The 20,759-nt window shown below is 39.3% G+C and overlaps 1 protein-coding gene across 1 annotated transcript in view; it reads left to right on the plus strand.

Annotated features, from left to right (window-relative positions):
• Nucleotides 1-20,759, plus strand: part of UBAC2 (UBA domain containing 2) — a 209,249-nt gene that overhangs the window by 50,784 nt on the left and 137,706 nt on the right. The gene's annotated exons all lie outside the window — the stretch shown is intronic.

A 20,759-nucleotide genomic window follows, 5' to 3' on the forward strand; every position in this document is an offset into this window, starting at 1 on the left:
GTTTACATATTAAGAGTATTTTAGCCAAAAAAGGTAAGTGAAAGCACTGGAGAGGGAAGTGACAGCTCAAATTGAGCAGTTGACTCGTTGCCTGCCTAATTGTATTTTTTTACTTTCTCTTTTTTTAAAGAAAAGTCTCATTTTGCTTGTCTTAAAATTTTAATTATTTTTATATTTGGTTGTGCATGATTTGTTAACTTGAAAAGAACATTAACTGCATTTGTGTTTTAAATCGAGTCAAGTTTGAAGGCCGGTGCTGTTCCTTCTCAGACAAATAGCAGTAAGTCTGTGACAAGTTATATAAATCGTTGCCTTTGGAGAGAAGCTAATATGAATCTCCTTTGCATTGATTTTATAAACTATATAAATTTGGGACTCCCCAAATTCTTTTTCCCAAGCAGTTTTTCTGCAGCTTTAAAGCTTTATAGACAGATAGACAGACAACCAGACAGTTACTTACCTCACAGCAAAAGAATGTGATGTGGCGGTAAACCAGCTGAACCCAGCTATAACCAAAGTGACAGGTAATTCTAGTTGAAATAGACCTAAATCAGCAGTGAAAGTAGGGTTGCCCCCCCCCCCCAAAATTAAAGACTGTCAGTAGGAATATCTTGGTAGGAGAAGGCTCGTATATGGCAGTGAAATCAGTCCTGGGGCCACTGGAGTCCCCAGGCCAAGAGGTTGCAGTGTGATGTTTCAGTAACAGTCAAAGTCCCCAGGACGGTTGATTGAGTAGAATCCTGTGGTAATTGTGATGTACATGACTTCCTCCTACAAATTCTGATCTCACAGTTAAAGAATGGGAAGACATGGAGATAAGTCTATAGGAAAAACATACCTGTAATATGAGGAAGTAGCAGCTCGGAAGAAAGAGTGATTGTGGAGGATGACAGTTGGTGAAGAAATGACGGATGTGTTATTTCAGTATAAACCCATATACTAGTTACTAGTTAGTGTGTGTATAAAACCAAAAAAAAACAAACCCAGTGCCATTGAGTCGATTCCAACTCACAGTGACCCTATAGGACAGAGTAGAACTGCCCCACAGAGTTTCCAAGGAGCGCCTGGCGGATTCGAACTGCCAGCCCTTTGGTTAGCAGCCGTAGCACTTAACCACTACGCCACCAGGGTTTCCTGTGTGTGTATAGATATCTGTATATTAAAAGGTACCGCATATCTATCAGATTAAAAGTGGTTTAAAAAGAATTACTTAGGATTTTTTTTATTATCTCTGCCATTAATCTTATCTATGTTATTGAAGGGAAACCCTGGTGGTATAGTGGTTAAGTGCTACGGCTGCTAACCAAGAGGTCGGCAGTTCGGATCCGCCAGGCACTCCTTAGAAACCATATGGGGCAGTCCTACGCTGTCCTGTAGGGTCGCTATGAGTCGGAATCGACTCGACGGCAACGAGTTTGGTTTTTTTGGTTTGTATTGTTGAATTTTTTTTTTTTTTGAAGGTGGTCAGAGTCGAGTAACCATCAGGCAGCGTTGTCCAAGCTTTTCGAGCGTTAGCTAATTTCTCTTCATGCCGACAGGGAAGTGTGCCGAGGGCACAATAGCAGTATATTTACTCATGATTCTCAAATTGTATGCTCTGTCTGTATTTTGCATTATGTTATTATATTTTGCTTTTGTAATTTTTATCGAAGTGGCCCCTACTTAATGTGAGAGTCATCAGAATAGTAATTTGACTTACAGCGAAAAGTCTCCTGAGGGAATAGACCCTCCATCTTTCTTTTCCTTGTTTCTCACTAATGAGCTGGCATTCCCAAGGAAAGGTTTTGTGGCCCGTATTCTGTCAGCCTGTAAATTTAATTTTGGCGCCTAGGAAGATCTCTGCTATTCACTATTTATCATTCTTTGAGAATACCTCTTTATGGCTCATTGCTGAAAGGAAAATGATAGCTGCCTCAGAGTGGGGAGTTGGGCCAGGTGATCTCTCAGGGTCCCATTCAACTGATCGTAGACTCATGAAATGTTAAATGGGAAGTAACTGTACAAATTACCTTTTAACATCCTCATTTTATAGCTAGAAGATAACTAATGGCTGAAATTATTTAAGCATGTTTAATAGCAGAGCTGGGCTAAGAATTACTTCGACTTCTGATTCATGGTTCTATGATTAAAAAGCAAATTTTTTAAAAATTCAGCCTGCGTAGAATTTCATTAGTTGGTTCCTCTTTCTTGAGGATATATATAAGCATTGGAAAAGTTTTTGCGACCTACCTCAAAACTTATATCTCAAAATTTAGCATGCATCCGAATCTCTTAGCATGTGTTAGAATGCAGATTCCTGGGCCCTAAGAAATATGATCAGGGTGTTTGGGATGTGGCCTTGGAGTCTGTATTCTAACTAGTACCCAAGTGATAATGAAGCTGGTGGCCTGTGGTCTAGACTATTGGAAACTCTGTCAAAGGTGTAGTTGGAATTTGAGAGTTAATCATGAAGAGAATTCCGGCAAAGACACACAACAGTTGAATCATCCAAGGCAAAAATTGGTTCTTTGAAAAAGACTAATAATAATGATAAATGAGACTGATCAATAAAGACCGAAAGCATGAATTTCTGATATCAGAAATGAAAAAGGAGACATCACTACACATCCTTCAGACAGTAAATGGATACAAAGGGATGGAGCCTTCTTTGTCATGACCTCTCTCTGTTGACAGCTGTTAAATACCCACAAATGGAATTACTATCAAAAACGGGCCAGCTCTGGCCTCCTCTGGCTCTTTGCTCATCTACACAGTGCATTCTTCCTGGCACGTCAGGCCTGGAGAGGACTACTCTGAGCCGTTCAGTTAACCTCCACCATTTTTTCTGGACCTTGGTTTCCTGGCTTTCTAAACCATCAGTATGATCCCTGCTTTTGACTATTTTGCTTTTATAGTCCCATTAGACTCCTAAGCCAGGTGCCCCCCCCCAAAAAAAAAACAAAGCGTTTTTTATTTTGAAAAATTGTCAAACACATAGAAATTTAAAATGAAGTTTCTTGTTTAGCATTCACCTAAACTCATCAATGGTTAATATTTGGCCAGATTTGTGTCTGTGTCTGTGTGTGTCTCGTTCAATATGTGTCTGTGCATACATATTATCATTTTTGTTGAACCATTTGAGAGTAAATTATAGACCTCATGATCTCTTACCCTTAAATATTTCTACATATATTTCCTAAGTACAAGAACATTTTCTTAGGTGCTTAAAGTACAGTTATCAAATTCAAGAGACTTAACATTGTTTCAGCATTATTCTCTAATGTATAGTCCATATTCACATTTTGCCAATTGTCTCAATAATGTCATTATAGCATTTTTTTACCCCCAGATCCGTAATCACATGTTGTATTTAGATGTCAGGTCTCTTCCTAAGCCAGCATTTTATACCTATTTTTGACCATTTAGGTTTTGTTGCCTCAAATTATTATATTATACATTTATAATCTGAGCTGTGAGAATCTCTTTCCTAGATATAACTGTCGGAGATAATCCAGCTTGGGTAGGACACACCCAGAGACTGTTGCTTAAAAGATCCAAGCTCTGGATAGTTAGTCCCTCCTTCCATATCCTGCAGTATGGTAGGGGCAGTGACAGCAATGGATTCACTTTAATGGGGCACTTCCCACAGTGACTGCGAGGGCCGCCTACCTCATTTGGGAACAGCCAAGGTTGACCTTAGAGCTTAACCCATCCTTGGGCCTGTTTGTAGTTGCTTGTAAGTTGACAGCAGCTGTAAAGAGCAGTAAGCACACTACCTCCATAGACTGATACCTGTAGGGGAAAATGACCGGTAGCAGACTAAACATTTTCTTGGAGCCTAAAACACTCATCTTAGGTAGCGTGACCATGACATTGTGGTATTTGGTACATGTTTGCCAATGGCACCCTCCCCCTTGAGGTATTTTTGTAAGCATGCTGTGCTTATTTATTTTTTACAGCAACATGTAAAAAAAAATTGGCATAGTAGCACTTATGAAAATACCTTGTGGGGGAACGGTACAGTTGGCAAACAAATGTAGAAGGTATGCATTTGCGTAAAAATACAGTACTTCAAATGGACGTATTTCTAAAAAAAATACACTGTATTGAAACTGACACTAGAAGCATAGACCTCTATTAAAAAATTAAACTGTAATTAAAACCCTTACCATAAAGAACACTCTAGGCTAATATGACTTCACCAGTGCACCTTACCAGATATTTAAGGAAGAAATACCAATCTTACATAAATTCTTCCAGAGAATAGAAAGAGAGCACTCTCCAGCTTCTATGAGACAGGCATAACCTTGATAACAAAACCTGCTAAGGATTTCCCAAGACGGGAAAATTATAGACTGACCCTTATATATGACCATAGATGCAAAAGTTCTGAACAGTATTTTGAAAACCAAATTCGGCAGCATATGAAAAGGGTAATACAACAAAGTTGGATTTATTTCAGGACTGCAAGGTTTCTTTGAAATTGAATATCAATGTAATTCATCCTACTATAATAATTAAGGAGACTACAATATGATCACCTACATGGATGCAGAATGTGTAATTTGATAAAATTAAGCATCCATTCATAATTTAAAAAAAAAAAAAAAAAAGATGGGGCTTTTCTTAACCTGAAAAAGGATTCCTGCAAAAAGCCTACAGCAATATACACAGTAGAATAATGTTGACAGCTTTTCCTTTGAGATTGAGAATAAGATAAATACGTTCATTTTTACAACTTTTTCAGTGTTATACTTGAGATACTAGCCAAAGAGATAAGACAAATAAGTAAAGTTTGGAAAGCCAGAAATTGACTTTATTTGAAGATAATATGATGTATATATTGAACATTTAGAAGAATTTACAGATAAATGATAAGAATGCATTTAGCAAGATTCCTGGATATACAATAAATATATAAAGATAATTGCATTTCTATATATCAGCAACAAATAGTGGAAATGTTTAAAAAGATACTATTTACAATAGCATGAAAAACATTAAATACAGTAGTCTCCCCTTATCTGCAGTTCTGCTTTCCACAGTTTCAGTTACCCGTGGTCAACTGTGGTCTGAAAATATTAAATGGAAAATTCTAGAAACAAACAGTTCATAAGTTTTAAATTGTGTGCCATTCTGAGTAGCATGATGAATCTTGAACTGTCCCGCCCAGGAGGTGACTCATCCTTTAGTCCAGCGTATTCACATTGTATACGCTAAGTGCCCCTTAGCCACTTAGTAGCAGTCTCGGTTATCAACCAGCTGTCACGGTATCGCAGTGCTTGTGTTCAGGTAACCCATATTTTACTTAATAATTGTTCTGTTTTATTAGTCATTGTCGTTAATCTCTTACTGTGCCTAATTTATAAACTGTATCGTAGGTACGCATGTATAGGAAAAGATGTAGTATATATAGGGTTCGGTTCTATCCACAGTTTCAGGCATTCACTGGCAGATCAGGGAGGGCTACTGTACTTAGTAATGAATTCAGTAAAAGGTATGTAAGACATCTGTGTAAAAAATTATAAAACCCTATTAAGACAAATTAAGTAGACCTAACTAAATAAAAGAATATGCCATGTTCATGGATTGGAAGACTCAGTATCCTTTTTCTCAAATTGATATTATAGATTCAATCCAATAGAAATCTCAACAAGTTGTACGTTTGTTTGCTTGCTTGTTTTTGGTGGGACTCAACAAGCTAATTCCAAAATTTGTATGACAGCGTAAAGAATCAAGAATAGCGAGGCACTCTAAGGAGGCCCAGGGAGAGGCGAATGGTTAAGCATTCGACGGCAACTAACAACTAGAAGAAGAACAGGTAGGAAGGATTGGCTCTACCAGATACCAAGATTTATTTATAAAGATTCAGAAATTAACATGTTGCTGCTGTTAGTAGTAGCCATTGAGTGGATTCTGACTCATGGTGACCCCATGTGTGCATAGTAGAACTGCTCCATAGGGCTTTCAAGACCTTTCAGAAGCAGATCACCAGGCCTGTCTTCCAAGGAGTCTCTGGGTGGGGCTCGAGCCACCAGCCTTTTGGCTAGTAGTCAGGCACTTGACCACTTGTGCCACCTAGAGGCTCCTGGATAAATAACTGATGGAACAGAATAAGTAAGTAATAGAGCCACACATATGTGAATACTTGATTTATTATAAAGGTACCACTGCAGAGCAATGAAAATAGAACAGTCTTTTCTGTAGATGGTACTAGGCCAGAGATACACAGGGGTAAAAGGGAAACTTGAACTCTACCTAACACCTTATACAAACATCAGTTCCAGGTAGATTGTAGCTGTAAATGTGATACACAAAGCAAGGTTTTTAGGACATAATATAGGAAAAAGTCTTCATGACCCTGGGACAGAGAAGGGTTTCTTAATAGGACATAAAAACACCAACTATAAAGGAGAAGATTGATAAAGCTCACTAAATTAAAATTCAGAACTTGTCATCCTCAAAACATATTATTAAGAGTCAAGAGGTAAGCCAAGTGACAGGGTAATTATTGTTAGGTGCCATTGAGTCAGTTCCGACTCATAGCGACCCTAGGTACAGCAGAATGAAACATGGCCCAGTCTTGTGCCATCCTCACAATCATCGCTATGCTTGAGCCCATTGTTGCAACCACTGTGGCATTCCATCTCATTGAGGGTCTTCCTCTTCCTCACCGACCCTCCACGCTACCAAGTATGATGTCCTTCTCCAGGGACTGATCCCTCCTGATAACATGTCCAAAGTACTTGAAACGAAGTCTCAGCATCCTCACTTCTAAGGACCATTCTGGCTGTACTTCTTCCAAGACAGATTTGTTCGTTCTTTTGGCAGTCTATGGTATAATCAATACCATTTGCCAACCCCATAATTCAAAGGTATCAGTTCTTCTTCAGTTTTCCTTATTCATTGTCCAGCTTTCACATGCATATCATGCGATTGAAAACACCATGGCGTGGGTCAGGCACACCTTAGTCTTCAGGGCGACATCTTTGCTCTTCAACACTTTAAAGAGGTCCTTTGCAGCAGATTTACCCAATGCAGTGCGTCTTTTGATTTCTTGACTGCTGCTTCCATGGCTGTTGATGGTGGATCCAAGTAAAATGAAATCCTTGACAACCTCAGCCTCCTCTCTGTTTATCATGATGTTGCTTATTGGTCCAGTTACAAGGATTTTTGTTTTCTTTACATTGAGGTATAATCCATACTGAAAGTTGTAGTCTCTGATCTTCATCAGTAAGTGCTTCAAGTCCTCTTCACTTTCAGCAAGGAAGGTTGTGTCCTCTGCATATCATGGGTTGTTAATGAGTTTTCCTCCAATCCTGATGCTCTGTTCTTCATATAGTCCAGTTTCTCTGATTATTTGCTCAGCATTCAGACTGAACAAGTATGGTAAAAGGCTGCAAGCTTGACGGACACCTTCCCTGACTTGAAACTATGCGGCATCGTCTTGTTTTCACTGCCTATTGATCTATGTAAAGGTTCCTCATGAGCACAATTAAGTGTTCTGGAATTCCCATTCTTCAAAATGTTATCCATAATTTGTTATGATCCACACAGTGGAATGCTTTTACATAGTCAATAAAACACAGGTAAACATCCTTCTGGTATTCTCTGCTTTCAGCCAAGATCCATCTGACATCAGCAATGATATCCCTTGTTTCACGCCCTCTTGTGAATCCAGCTTGTATTTCTGGTGGTTCCCTACTGTTGCAACCGTTTTTGAATTACCTTTAGAAAAATTTTACTTGGGTGTGATATGAATGATGTTGTTTGGTAATTCCCGCGTTCTATTGGATCACCTCTTTGGAATGGGCACAAACACGGATTTCTTCCAAACAATTGACCAGGTAGCTGTCTTCCAAATTTCTTGGCATAGGTGAATGAGTGCATCCAGTGTTGCATCTGTTTGTTGAAACATGCCAATTGGTATTCTGTCAATTCCTGGAGCCTTGTTTTTCACCAGTGCCTTCAGTGCAGCTTGGACTTCTTCCTTCAGTAGCATCGGTTCTTGATCATATGCCACTTCCTGAAATGGTAGGATGTGTGAATGCGAGCCAGCAGAGACTTGGGGGTCTCTGCCTTCATATTTTCTGCATGGAAGCCTTAATATTTCCAGTATTCATTTATAAAATCTCCTGGAGAGGAAAGCCTTGGATGTGCCTGCTGGTGTCTGGGGCCTTGATGGGGTCATGCTAGTTCCTGGCCTTTATCCTGCTTTCATCATTCATCTTTTATTGTGTTGTTGTTCTTTAGTGTGTGTGTTTTTATCTTATTTTAAATTGGTTTTTAAGTCAGCCTAGTCTTCGTAACATGTTTGATTTTATTCATTCTTCAGAAGGTATCTTTTTCTAGTTGATTGTTAGCTAATTTGTTATCTGCTTTTAACTCTTTTTCCTTTAACCATTACTTTTATGTATGGCAAGCAGGGAGTGCAGCTGCGAGAGTAGGCCAGGTCTGAGGGTAACCCATTCCCTAAGCCTGACAGGCTCTCTCATCCGTTTTATCCTTCCACAACTCTGCTAGGAGAGCTGTAGCTCTTGGTAGTGGAGAACCTCGTGGAGACATTGTAATCAGCCTGCAGAGGAAGACATAAGTATGTAGAATGTAACCAGTGTCACTGAACAATGCGTATATAAATTGTTAAATGGAGTCCTCATTTAATGTGTAAACTTTCACGAAGAATTCAATAAAATATATATATTTTTAAATAAAATATAGTTTGCATGTACCTACAAGAAAATCCAGTAGTATTGGTGTTTCACCAGGAAAGGGCTGGTTATGGATTGAATTGTGTCCCCCACAAATATGTGTTAGAATCCTGATGCCCTATACCTGTGGATATAATTCCATTGAGAAACAGGGTGGCCTGCTAGTGTGTTTCTTTGGATGGAGGAACCCAGACTCTTGAGTTGTTTCATCTTACCTTTAGTACAGGAGTTTATTCTTCTAGCATTTATATAGTGCTTTCTTTAAGATCAGTAATCATAGGTTTTTACAACTGGGAGTAAGAGGTACATATGGCATCTTTTAGAGTTGTATCGTTACTGATCCTCGGTTGTATTCTCATTTGCATTAGTCTTCTCGTATTGTGTCTGTCTTGTTAATAAGGACCTGGCACATACACCTTCAAGTATTTCAGTGCACCTGGCATACTGCTTCAACATAGTAGGCTCTCCATAAGTAGATTTATTGATTTGACTGATGTTTGGGTTTTTCTGTACGAAAGAAAGCTAGTCCATATCCTGAAGAACAAATGCCTAATGTTTCTAGATAGGTATGATCACAAAGATATATCAAGTAAAAGAATGAGACAAGAAAGAAAGAAACCAAACCCACTGCCGTCAAGTCGATTCTGACTCATAGCGACCCTATAGGACAGAGTAGAACTGCCTGATAGAGTTTCCAAGGAGCGCTGGTGGATTCGAACTGCCAACCTCTTGGTTAGCAGCCATAGCACTTAACCACTACGCCACTAGGGTTTCCAAAAAAAGAAATAAAAAAAAAAGTTAAATCCCTAATAAATGTTTTCTAAGTTTTAGACATGGCCCCTGACGCTGTAATAACTTTTAAAAACTCGGAGCTTTTTAGCCAGACAAGAGAAGGTGGAGTGACAGTATACCTGTCCCTTAGTTCAGTACACATCGTTGAGTATCCACCAAGATACAGAGATGAGGAAGTTTCCGTCTTAGAGATTACGCTTTAGAAAGGATGACAGATATGCAAGTAAATATATTTGTCAGTATGGTTTGTGACTATTAAAAACTCTACTACCTTTCCTCTAAAGACAAAAAAAGAAATCTAGAAAGAACTAAGCAGGGTGTTAGAAATCAAGCAGAAATTCATGTGTTAAAGGGAATTCTGAACCCCAGTAAAGAAAAGCATGTGATTTCTTCTAATACAACATTTTAAGTGAAGGAAGAGTGATAGGTTTTGTGTATTATTGACAGGTATAATACTTGGTGGGGAGAGGTACACTTGGGTGTCCTCTCAGTGAGTCCACGTTTACAGAATTGCAATAGGGCATTGTCGAATTGGTTTCAGACCAACGTCTGGCGGCATTTGTATTTGATAGATAATTAATATGGTTTATTTACAGAGGTAATTAGTGTTTTCTGTGTGCTATTATGTAATTATTAATCCATTTAACAAGAATTATTATCAGTTCATATATCTGATGTACAACTTTATAGAACCTAGGAGAAGTAGTAAGATATGTCAATATAAACAGGCCTAGTTAAAACAGATTCCTAACCAGCTAGTCTATATGTAGGTAAAGTTTCTAAATTATGCGGTACAATTAATTTAAAAATAGGACAGCATATAATGAGGTGCTAATTTCCTGTTACAAGGAATGTGGGAATTAGATCAGTATATCCCAGAGTCATTTGCATTTATAAGCAGTCTTATTTAAATATTTACCTTTATTTGAACTACAAACAAGGTTGAAATTAATGAATTTGCAGCTTTATGTTTTCATAAGTGCCAGCCAGTATATACTGGAGGTCTGTTTGGCCGTGGAAATTAAACACTCATTGTCTTAGTTATCTAGTCCTGCTAAAACAGAAATACCACAAGTGGATAGCTTTAACAAACAGAAATTTATTCTCTCACAATTTAGGAGGGTACGAGTCCAAATTCAGGGTGCCAACTCCAGGGGAAGGTGCTTGTTAACAATCTTCCCTGTTGGTCTAGGAGCTTCTCAGCACCAGGACGTTGGGTCCAAAGGATTCATACCACTCCCAGCTCTTCCTGCTTGGTGGTAGGAGGTCCCTCTCCTCTCTGCTCGATTCTCTCTTTTATGTCTTAAAAGAGATTGACCCAAGATACAACCTAATCTTGTAGATTGAGTCCTACCTCATTAATGTAACTACCTCTAATCTGGCCTCATTAACATAACTGCCTCTAATCTGGCCTCATTAACGTAATAGAGTTAAAATTTACAACATGTGAGATAATCACATTAGATCACAAAATGTTGGACAGCCACACAATACTGGGCATCATAGCCTAGCCAAATTGACACACATTTTGAGGGGATACAGTACAATCCATAACACTCAGTAAATCTTCATTGAGTGCTCACAATAGTGCTGTAACAGTTGTGATGAAAAGACTTAAACTTTTTGAACAGTTAAGTAACTGCCATGTGCTAAGTCCTAAATGCTGTACTAAATACTGAATTATAGAATGCTATAATAAAAAAAATTTTTTTTTTAAATTTTTTTGTAATAAAGTGTTCTAGGGGCACCAGGTTAAGCTCAAGCTAATGAGTTTGCTCAGCATTTACTTTGTGCCCGGCATATGACATAGTCCCTGTCTTCAGAGTTTTTTAAAAACGTTAGAAATTCTTATTCTTGGATCCATGAATTTCCTAGTAGCCTGTGCATAGACTTCTGAAATGGCTTGAAGAATTTTGTGGGTGTCAATATAGATACATTTTTTTTTTTTGGAGGAGAGAGAGAGTTCTGTATGTTTCATCAGATTCTCAAAAGATTCCAAAGGAGGTGACATTTGAAGAGTCTTAGAGATAAGTAATAGTTGCTTGGTGAAGAAGGGAGAGTGTGCATCCAGATTAGCAAGGAAGAACTAAAAGTATCTGTTTGCAGATAACATGATGTTTTATACACAGAAAACACTAAAGAATCCTCAAGAAAACTACTGAAACTAATAGAAGAGTTCAGCAGAGTATCAGGATACAAGAAAAACATACAAAAATCAGTTGGATTCCTCTACACCATAAAAAAGAGCATTGAAGAGGAAATCACCAAATTGGTACCATTTACAGTAGCCCCCAAGAAGATAAAACACTTAGGAATAAATCTTACCGGAGATGTAAAAGACCTAAACAAAGAAAACTGCAAGAAACCAAAAGAGACCTATATAAGTGGAAAAACATACCTTGCTCATGGATAGGAAGACTTAACACGGTAAAAATGTCTATTCTACTAAAAGTGATCTATAGATATAGTGAAATTCTGATCCCAATTCCAATGACATTTTTTAATGAGATGGAGAACCAAATCACCAACTTCATATGGAAGGGAAAGAGGACCCAGATAAGTAAAGCATTACTGAAAAAGAAGAACAAAGTGGGAGGCCTCACTCTACCTGATTTTAGAACATCCGCCACACTAGTCAAAACAGCCTGGTACTGGTACAACAACAGATATATAGACCAATGAATCAGAATTGAGAATCCAGACATAAATCCATCCACATATGAGCAGCTGATATTTGCAAAGGCCCTAAGTCAGTTAAACGGGGAAAAGACAGTCTCTTTAACAAATGGTGCAGATGTAACTGGATATCCATCTGCAAAAACATGAAACAAGACCCATATCTCACACCATGCACAAAAACTAACTCAAAATGGATCAAAGACCTAAATATAAAATCAAAAATGATAAAGATCATGGAAGAAAAAATAGGGACAACGCTAGGAGCCCTAATACATGGCATAAACAGTCTACAAAACATTACTAACAATGCAGAAGAAAAACTAGATAACTGGGAGCTCCTAAAAATCAAACATTTATGCTCATCCAAAAACTTCACCAAAAGAGTTAAAAGACTACCTACAGACTGGGAAAAAGTTTTTATCTATGACATTTCTGATCAGTGTCTAATCTCTAAAATCTACATGATACTGCGAAAACTTAACTACAGAAAGACAAATAACCCAATTAAAAAATGAGCAAAAGATATGAACAGACACTTCACTAAAGAAGACATTCAGGTGGCAAACAGATACATGAGGAAATGCTCACGATCATTACCATTAGGGAAATGTAAATCAGAACTACAGTCAGATTTCATCTCACTCCAACAAGGCTTGCATTAATCCAAAAAACACAAAATAATAAATGTTGGAGAGGTTGTGGAGAGACTGGAACACTTACACACTGGTGGTGGGAATGTAAAATGGTACGACCACTTTGGAAATTGATTTGGAGCTCCCTTAAAAAGCTAGAAATAGAACTACCATACGACCCAGCAATCCCACTCCTTGGAGTATATCCTAGAGAGATAACAGCCTTTACACGAACAGATATATGCACACCCATGTTCATTGCAGCACTGTTTACAATAGCAAAAAGATGGAAGCAACCGAGGTGCCCATCAATGGATGAATGGATAAATAAATTATGGTATATTCACACAATGGAATGCTACGCATCAATAAAGAACAGTGATGAATCTGTGAAACATTTCATAACGTGGAGGAACCTGGAAGGCATTATGCTGAGTGAAATTATCCAGTTTCAAAAGGACAAATATTGTATAAGGCCACTATTATAAGAATTCGAGAAATGGTTTAAACAGAGAAGAAAATATTCTTTGATGGTTACAAGACGGGGGGAGGGAGGGAAGGAGGGGGTTTTCACTAATTAGATAGTAAACCCAAAACCCAGTGCCGAATTAGATTAAAAAAAAAAAATTTTTTTTTTTTTTTTTTTAATAGATAAGAACTATTTTAGGTGAAAGGGAAGGACAACACACAATACAGGGAAGGTCAGCACAACTGGACTAAACCAAAAGCAAAGAAGTTTCCTGAATAAACTGAACGCTTCGAAGGCCAAGGTAGCAGGGCCGGGGGTCTGGGGACCATGGTTTCAGGGGACATCTAGGTCAACTGGCATAATAAAATCTATTAAGAAAACGTTCTTCATCCCACTTTGGAGAGTGGCGTCTGGGGTCTTAAACGCTAGCAAGCGGCCATCTAAGATGCATCAATTGGTCTCAGCCCACCTGGAGCAAAGGAGAATGAATAACACCAAAGACGCAAGGTAATTATGAGCCCAAGAGACAGGAAGGGCCACATAAACTAGAGACTACATCAGCCTGAGACCAGAAGAACTAGATGGTGACTGGCTACAACCAATGACTACCCTGATGGGGAACACAACAGAGAACCCCTGAGGGAGCAGGAGAGCAGTGGGATGCAGACCCCAGATTCTCATCAAAAGACCAGACTTTTAATGGTCTGACTGAGAGTAGAAGGACCCCGGTGGTCATGGTCCCCAGACCTTCTCTCAGCCCAAGACAGGAACCATTCCCAAAGCCAACCCTTCAGACAGGGATTGGACTGGACTATGGGATAGAAAATGATACTGGTGAAGAATGAGCTTCTTGGATCAAGTAGACACGTGAGACTACGTTCGCATCTCCTATCTGGAGGGGAGATGAGAGGGCAGAGGGCGTCAGAAGCTGGCTGAATGGACACGAAAATAGAGAGTGGAGGAAAGGAGTGTGCTGTCTCATTGGGGGAGAGCACTTAAGAGTATATAGCAAGGTGCGTGTAAATTTTTGTATGAGAGACTGACTTGATTTGTAAACTTTCACTTAAAGCCCAATAAAAAATAAATAAAAAAAGTGTTCTGACCAGCAGTTGCAAAGGTGTGGGGTCCTGAAAGGCTCTGTTGCCTTTGGGATATATTGATGAGGTAAAGTAAAATCATTACTATTCTTGACAATAAACCAAAAAACCAAACCAAACCGGTTGCCATCGAGTCAATTCCACCTCACAGCTACCCTATAGGACAAAGGAGAACTGCCCCATATGGTTTCCAAAGAGCACCTGATGGATTCAGACTGCCAGCCTTCTGGTTAGCAGTCATTAATCTTAACCACTACGCCACCACGGTTTCCATTCTTGACAATAATGAGTACTTAATAACTATTAGCTACCATCATTGTTCATGAATTTGGGTAATATTAGAATCAATTGTCAATGTTGTTATAGTTGTTGGAGCTCTTTCTTTAAGAAAAAATATGTGTGCATATAAATGAAAAAAGGTTTTCTAGAACTAAATAAAGGAAATATCAGAGACTATTAAAAATAAACAAGGTTCCAGAATGATTAGACAGATATATTCAGATCAGTTTTGAAGGAAGACAAGGAATGTGACAATTGAAAGGAGAAAGGAATATTCTGGACACCTGGGATTGGAGGCCTGAGGGTAAAAGTGTGTGGGCAAGGTAAAAATTTCTCTATCAGGGGAGGTAACTTTATTTTATTTAATGTAGGAGGACTTACACAGTTAATAGAGCAGGAAATAGTTTTAGATTTCTTGTATATGTTGTCAGATTTTACAATACTGATCGGTACTTCAGGGTTGCTTTGTGATAAACTTTGCGCTCTTATGGGCATCTGCTGTTTGTTGTTAGGTCCCATGAGTCAGTTCCAACCCATAGCGACCCTGTGTATGACAGAACAAAACATTGCCCTGTCCTGCATCATCCTCACAGTCATTGCTGTGTTTGAGTCCGCTGCTGCAGCCAGTCTGTCAATCCACCTCATAGCGGGTTTTCCTTTTCCTCGTCGACCCTCTACTTTACGAAGCATAATGTCCTCCAGGTACTGGTCCCTCCTGATAACATGTCCGAAGTATGTGAGATGAAGTCTCGCCATCCTTGCTTCTAAAGAGTATTCTGCCTGTAGTTCTACCAAGACAGATTTGTTTGTTCTTCTGGCAGTCCATGGCATATTCAGTATTCTTCACCAACACCGTAATTCAAAAGCATCCATTCTTTTCAGTCTTCAATCTTGGATCTCTTGTCCTTTATCTGATATAAAGTCTTGTTGAAATTGAAATACTTTTTAAAAGCTTCTAATGGGATTGATGACGGTAAGTGGAAAAACATACTTTGCTCATGAATAGGAAGACTCAACATTGTAAAAATGTCTATTCTACCAAAAGCGATCTGTAGATACACTGATTCCAATTCCAACAGCATTTTTTAATGAGATGGAAAAACAAATCAACAACTTCATATGGAAGGGAAAGAGGACCCGGATAAGTAAAGCATTACTGAAAAAGAAGACCAAAGTGGGAGGCCTCACTCTGATTATAGAGCCTATTATACTGCCACAGTAGTCAGGACAGCCTGGTACTAGTACAACAGCAGATATATAGACCAGTGGAACAGAATTGAGAATCCAGACATAAAGCCATCTACATATGAGCAGCTGATATTTGCAAAGGCCCTAAGTCAGTTAAATAGGGAAAAGGCAGTCTCTCTAACAAATGGTGCAGATGTAACTGGATATCCATCTGTAAAGAAATGAAAGAAGACCCATACCTCACACCATGCACAAAAACTAACTCAAAATGGATCAAAGACCTAAATATAAAATGTAAAATGATAAAGGTCACGGAAGAAAAATAGGGATAATGCTCCCAGTGCCGTCGAGTCAATTAGGAGCCCTTAATATGTGGCATAAATATTATACGAAACATTAATAACAATGCATAAACACCAGAAGAGAAACTAGATAACTGGGAGCTCCTAAAAATCAAACATTTATGCTCATCCAAAAACTTCACCAAAATAGCAAAAAGATTACCTACAGACTGGGAAAAAGGTTTTGGGTGTGAAATCCAATCAGTGTCTAATCTCTAAAATCTACGTGATTCTGCAAAAACTCAACAACAAAAAGACAACTAACCCAATTAAAAATAGGCAAAGGATATGAACAGGTGCTTCACCAAAGAAGACATCCAAGCGGCTAAGAGATACATGAGAAAATGCTCAGGATCCTTAGCCATTAGAGAAATGCAAATCAGAACTGCAATGAGATTCTGCCTCACTCCGAACAAAAACCAAAAACCAAACCCACTGCCGTCGAGTCGATTCCAACTCATAGCGACCCTATAGGACAGAGTAGAGCTGCCCCGTAGAGTTTCCAAGGAGCGCCTGGCGGATTTGAACTGCAGACCTTTCGATTAGCAGCCGTAGTACTTAACCGCTTTGCCACCCTCCCAACAAGGCTGGCATTAATCCAAAAAACACAAAATAATAAATGTTGGAGAGGTTGTGGAGAGACTGGAACACTTACACACTGCTGGTAGGAATGTAAAATGGTACAACTGCTTTGGAAATCAATTTGGTGCTTCCTTAAAAAGTTAGAAATAGAACTACCATACGATCCAGCAATCCCACTCCTTGGAATACATCCTAGAGACGTAAGAGCCTGTACACGAACAGATACATGCACACGCATGTTCATTGCAACGCTGTTTACAATAGCAAAAAGATGGAAGCAACCAGGGTGCCCATCAATGGATGAATGGATAGATAAATTATGGTTCTTCTTCTTGTTCTTAGGTGCCGTCGAGTCGGTTCCGACTCATAGCGACCCTGTGCACAACAGAACAAAACACTGCCCGGTCCTGAGCCACCCTTACAATCATTATGCTTGAGCTCGTTGTTGCAGCCACTGTGTCAGTCCACCTCGTTGAGGGTCTTCCTCTTTTCCGCTGACCCTGTACTCTGCCAAAGCATGATGTTCTTCTCCAGGGGCTGATCCCTCCTGACAACATGTCCAAAGTTTGTAAGACGCAGTCTCGCCATCCTTTCTTCTAAGGAGCATTCTGGTGTACTTCTTCTAAGACAGATTTGTTCATTCTTTCGGCAGTCCATGGTGTATTCAATGTTCTTCGCCAACACCACAATTCAAAGGCGTCAGTTCTTCTTCGGTCTTTCTTATTGTATTGCTCTCACTGGCCTATGATGCGATTGAAAATACCATGGCTTGGATCAGGCGCACCTTAATCTTCAATGTGACATCTTTGCTCTTCAACACTTTGAAGAGGTCCTTTGCAGCAGATTTACCCAATGCAATGTGTCTTTTGATTTCTTGACTCCTGCTTCCATGGCTGTTGATTGTGGATCCAAGTAAAATGAAATTCTTGACAACTTCAGTCTTTTCTCTGTTTATCATGTTGTTGCTCATTGGTCCAGTTGTGAGGATTTTTGTTTTCTTTATGTTGAGGTGCGGTCCATACTGAAGGCTGTGGTCTTTGATCTTCATTAGTGCTTCGAGTCCTCTTCACTTTCAGCAAGGAAGGTTGTGTCATCTGCATAACGCAGGTTGTTAATGAGTCTTCTTCTAATCCTGATGCCCCATTCATTATATAGTCCAGCTTCTTGTATTATTTGCTCAGCGTACAGATTGAATAGGTATGGTGAAAGAATATAATCCTTATGCACACCTTTCCTGACTTTAAGCCAATCAGCATCCCCCTGTTCTGTCCGAACAACTGCCTCTTGATCTATGTAAAGGTTCCTCATGAGCATTATTAAGTGTTCTGGAATTCCCATTCTTCCCAACATTATCTGTAATTTGTTATGATCCACACAGTCGAATGCCTTTGCATAGTCAATAAAACACAGGTAAACATCCTTCTGGTATTCTCTGCTTTCACCCAGGATCCATCTGACATCAGCAATGATATCCCTGGTTCCATGTCCTCTTCTGAAACCGGCCTGAATCTCTGGCAGTTCCCAGTGGATATACTGCTGTAGCCGTTTTCGAATAATCTTCAGCAAAATTTTGCTTGCATGTGATATTAATGATATTCTATAATTTCCACATTCGGTTGGATCACCTTTCTTGGGAATAGGCATAAATATGGATCTTTTTTCCAGTCAGTTGGCCAGGAATCTGTCTTCCATATTTCTTGGCATAGACGGGTGAGCACCTCCAGCGCTGCATCTGTTTGTTGAAACATCTCAACTGATATTCCATCAATTCCTGGAGTCTTGTTTTTCACCAGTGCCTTCAGAGCAGCTTGGACTTCTTCCTTCAGTACCATCAGTTCCTGATTATATGCCACCTCTTGCAATGGTTAAACATTGACTAATTCTTTTTGGTATAATGACTCTATGTATTTTATGTATTCCTTCCATCTTCTTTTGATGCTTCCTGCGTCATTTAATATTTTCTCCATAGAATCCTTCACTATTGCAACTCGAGGCTTGAATTTTTTCTTCAGTTCTTTCAGCTTGAGAAACGCCGAGCATGTCCTTCCCTTTTGGTTTTCCATCTCCAGCTCTTTGCATATGTCATTATAATACTCTGTCTTCTCAAGACGCCGTTTGAAATCTTCTATTCAGTTCTTTTACTTCATCAATTCTTCCTTTTGCTTTAGCTGCTCGACACTTGAGAGCAAGTTTCAGAGTCTCCTCTGACACCCATCTTGGTCTTTTATTTCTTTCCTGTCTTTTCAGTGACCTCTTGCTTTCTTCATGGATGATGTCCTTGATGTCATTCCACAACTCGTCTGGTCTGCGGTCACTAGTGTTCAGTGCGTCAAATCTGTTCTTCAGATGGTCTCTCAAATTCTGGCTCTCGTGGACTTACTCTGATTTTCTTCAGTTTCAGCTTGAACTTACATATGAGGAATTGGTTGTTCCACAGTCGGCCCCTGGCCTTGTTCTGACTGATGATATTGAGCTTTTCCATTGTCTCTTTCCACAGATGTAGTCAATTTGATTTCTGTGTGTTCCATCTGGCAAAGTCCATGTGTATAGTCGCCGTTTATGTTGGTGAAAGAAGGTATTTGCAATGAAGAAGTCGTTGGTCTTGCAAAATTCTATCATTCGATCTCCAGCATCGTTTCTATCACCAAGGCTATATTTTCCAACTACTGATCCTTCTTCTTTGTTTCCAACTTCACATAATGGAATACTACGTATCGATTAAGAACAATGATGAATCTGTGAAACATTTCATAACATGGAGGAATCTGGAAGGCATTATGCTGAGTGAAATTAGTTGCAAAAAGACAAATATTGTATGAGATCACTATTACAAGAACTCTAGAAATAGTTTAAACAGAGAAGGAAGTATTCTTTGATGGTTATGACGGTTGGGAAGGAGAGGGGTATTCACTAATTAGATAGTAGAGAAGAACTATTTTAGGTGAAGGGAAAGACAACACACAGTACAGGAGGGGTCAGCACAACTGGACTAAGCCAAAAGCAAAGAACTTTCCTGAATAAACCGAATGCTTCAAAGCCCAGAGTACCAGGGGCAGGGGCTTTGGGACCGTGGTTTCAGGGGACATCCAGGTCAATTGGCGTAGAAAAATCTCTTAAGAAAACATTCTGCATCCCACTTTGGTGAGTGGTGTCTGGGGTCTTAAACACTGACAGGTGGCCATCTAAGATGCATCAATTAGTCTGAGCCTACCTGAAGCAAAGGAGAATGAATAACACCAAAGACACAAGATAGTTATGAGTCCAAGAGACAGAAAGGGCCACATAAACCAGAGACTACATCAGCGTGAGACCAGAAGAGCTAGATGGTGCCTGATCACAACCCACGACTGCCCTAACAGGGAACACAACAGAGAATCCCTGATGGAGTAGGAGAGCAGTGGGAAGCAGACCTCAAGTTCTCTTAAAAAGACCAGACTTAATGGTCTGATTGAGACTAGGTGGACCCTGAAGGTCACGGTTCCCAGACCTTCTGTTAGCCCAAAACTGGAACCATTCCCAAAGCCAACTGTTCAGACAGGGATTGGACTAGACTCTAAGATAGAAAATGATACTGGTGAGGAGTGATTTCCTTGGCTCAAGCAGACACATGAGACTTTGTGGGCAGCGCCTGTTTGTAGGGGAGATAAGAAGGCAGAGGGGGACAGAAGCTGGCTGAATGGACACAGAAGTACAGAGTAGAGAGAAAGAGGTTGCTGTCTTATTAGGGGGAGAGCAATTAGGAGTATATAGCAAGGTATGTATAAATTTTTGTATGAGAGACTGACTTGTAAACTTTGATTTAAAGCACAATAAAAATAAAAATCAGGAACAAAACAAGCTCTATACCAGAATCAGAGATCACTTCAGAGGCTTCCATTGCTGGTACTGCTTTCTTGTGGTCTGAAAACCATTGTCTGTATACTTAAAATAATATGAAAATGAAAATTACCATTTAGCTTTCTAGCATTCTGTTCAGTGGTGAGTTCAAGGATTTCAGGGCTGATCAAGGAAAA

The sequence above is a fragment of the Elephas maximus genome, chromosome 23, assembly GCF_024166365.1.
Source record: "Elephas maximus indicus isolate mEleMax1 chromosome 23, mEleMax1 primary haplotype, whole genome shotgun sequence".
Classification (NCBI taxonomy): domain Eukaryota; kingdom Metazoa; phylum Chordata; class Mammalia; order Proboscidea; family Elephantidae; genus Elephas; species Elephas maximus.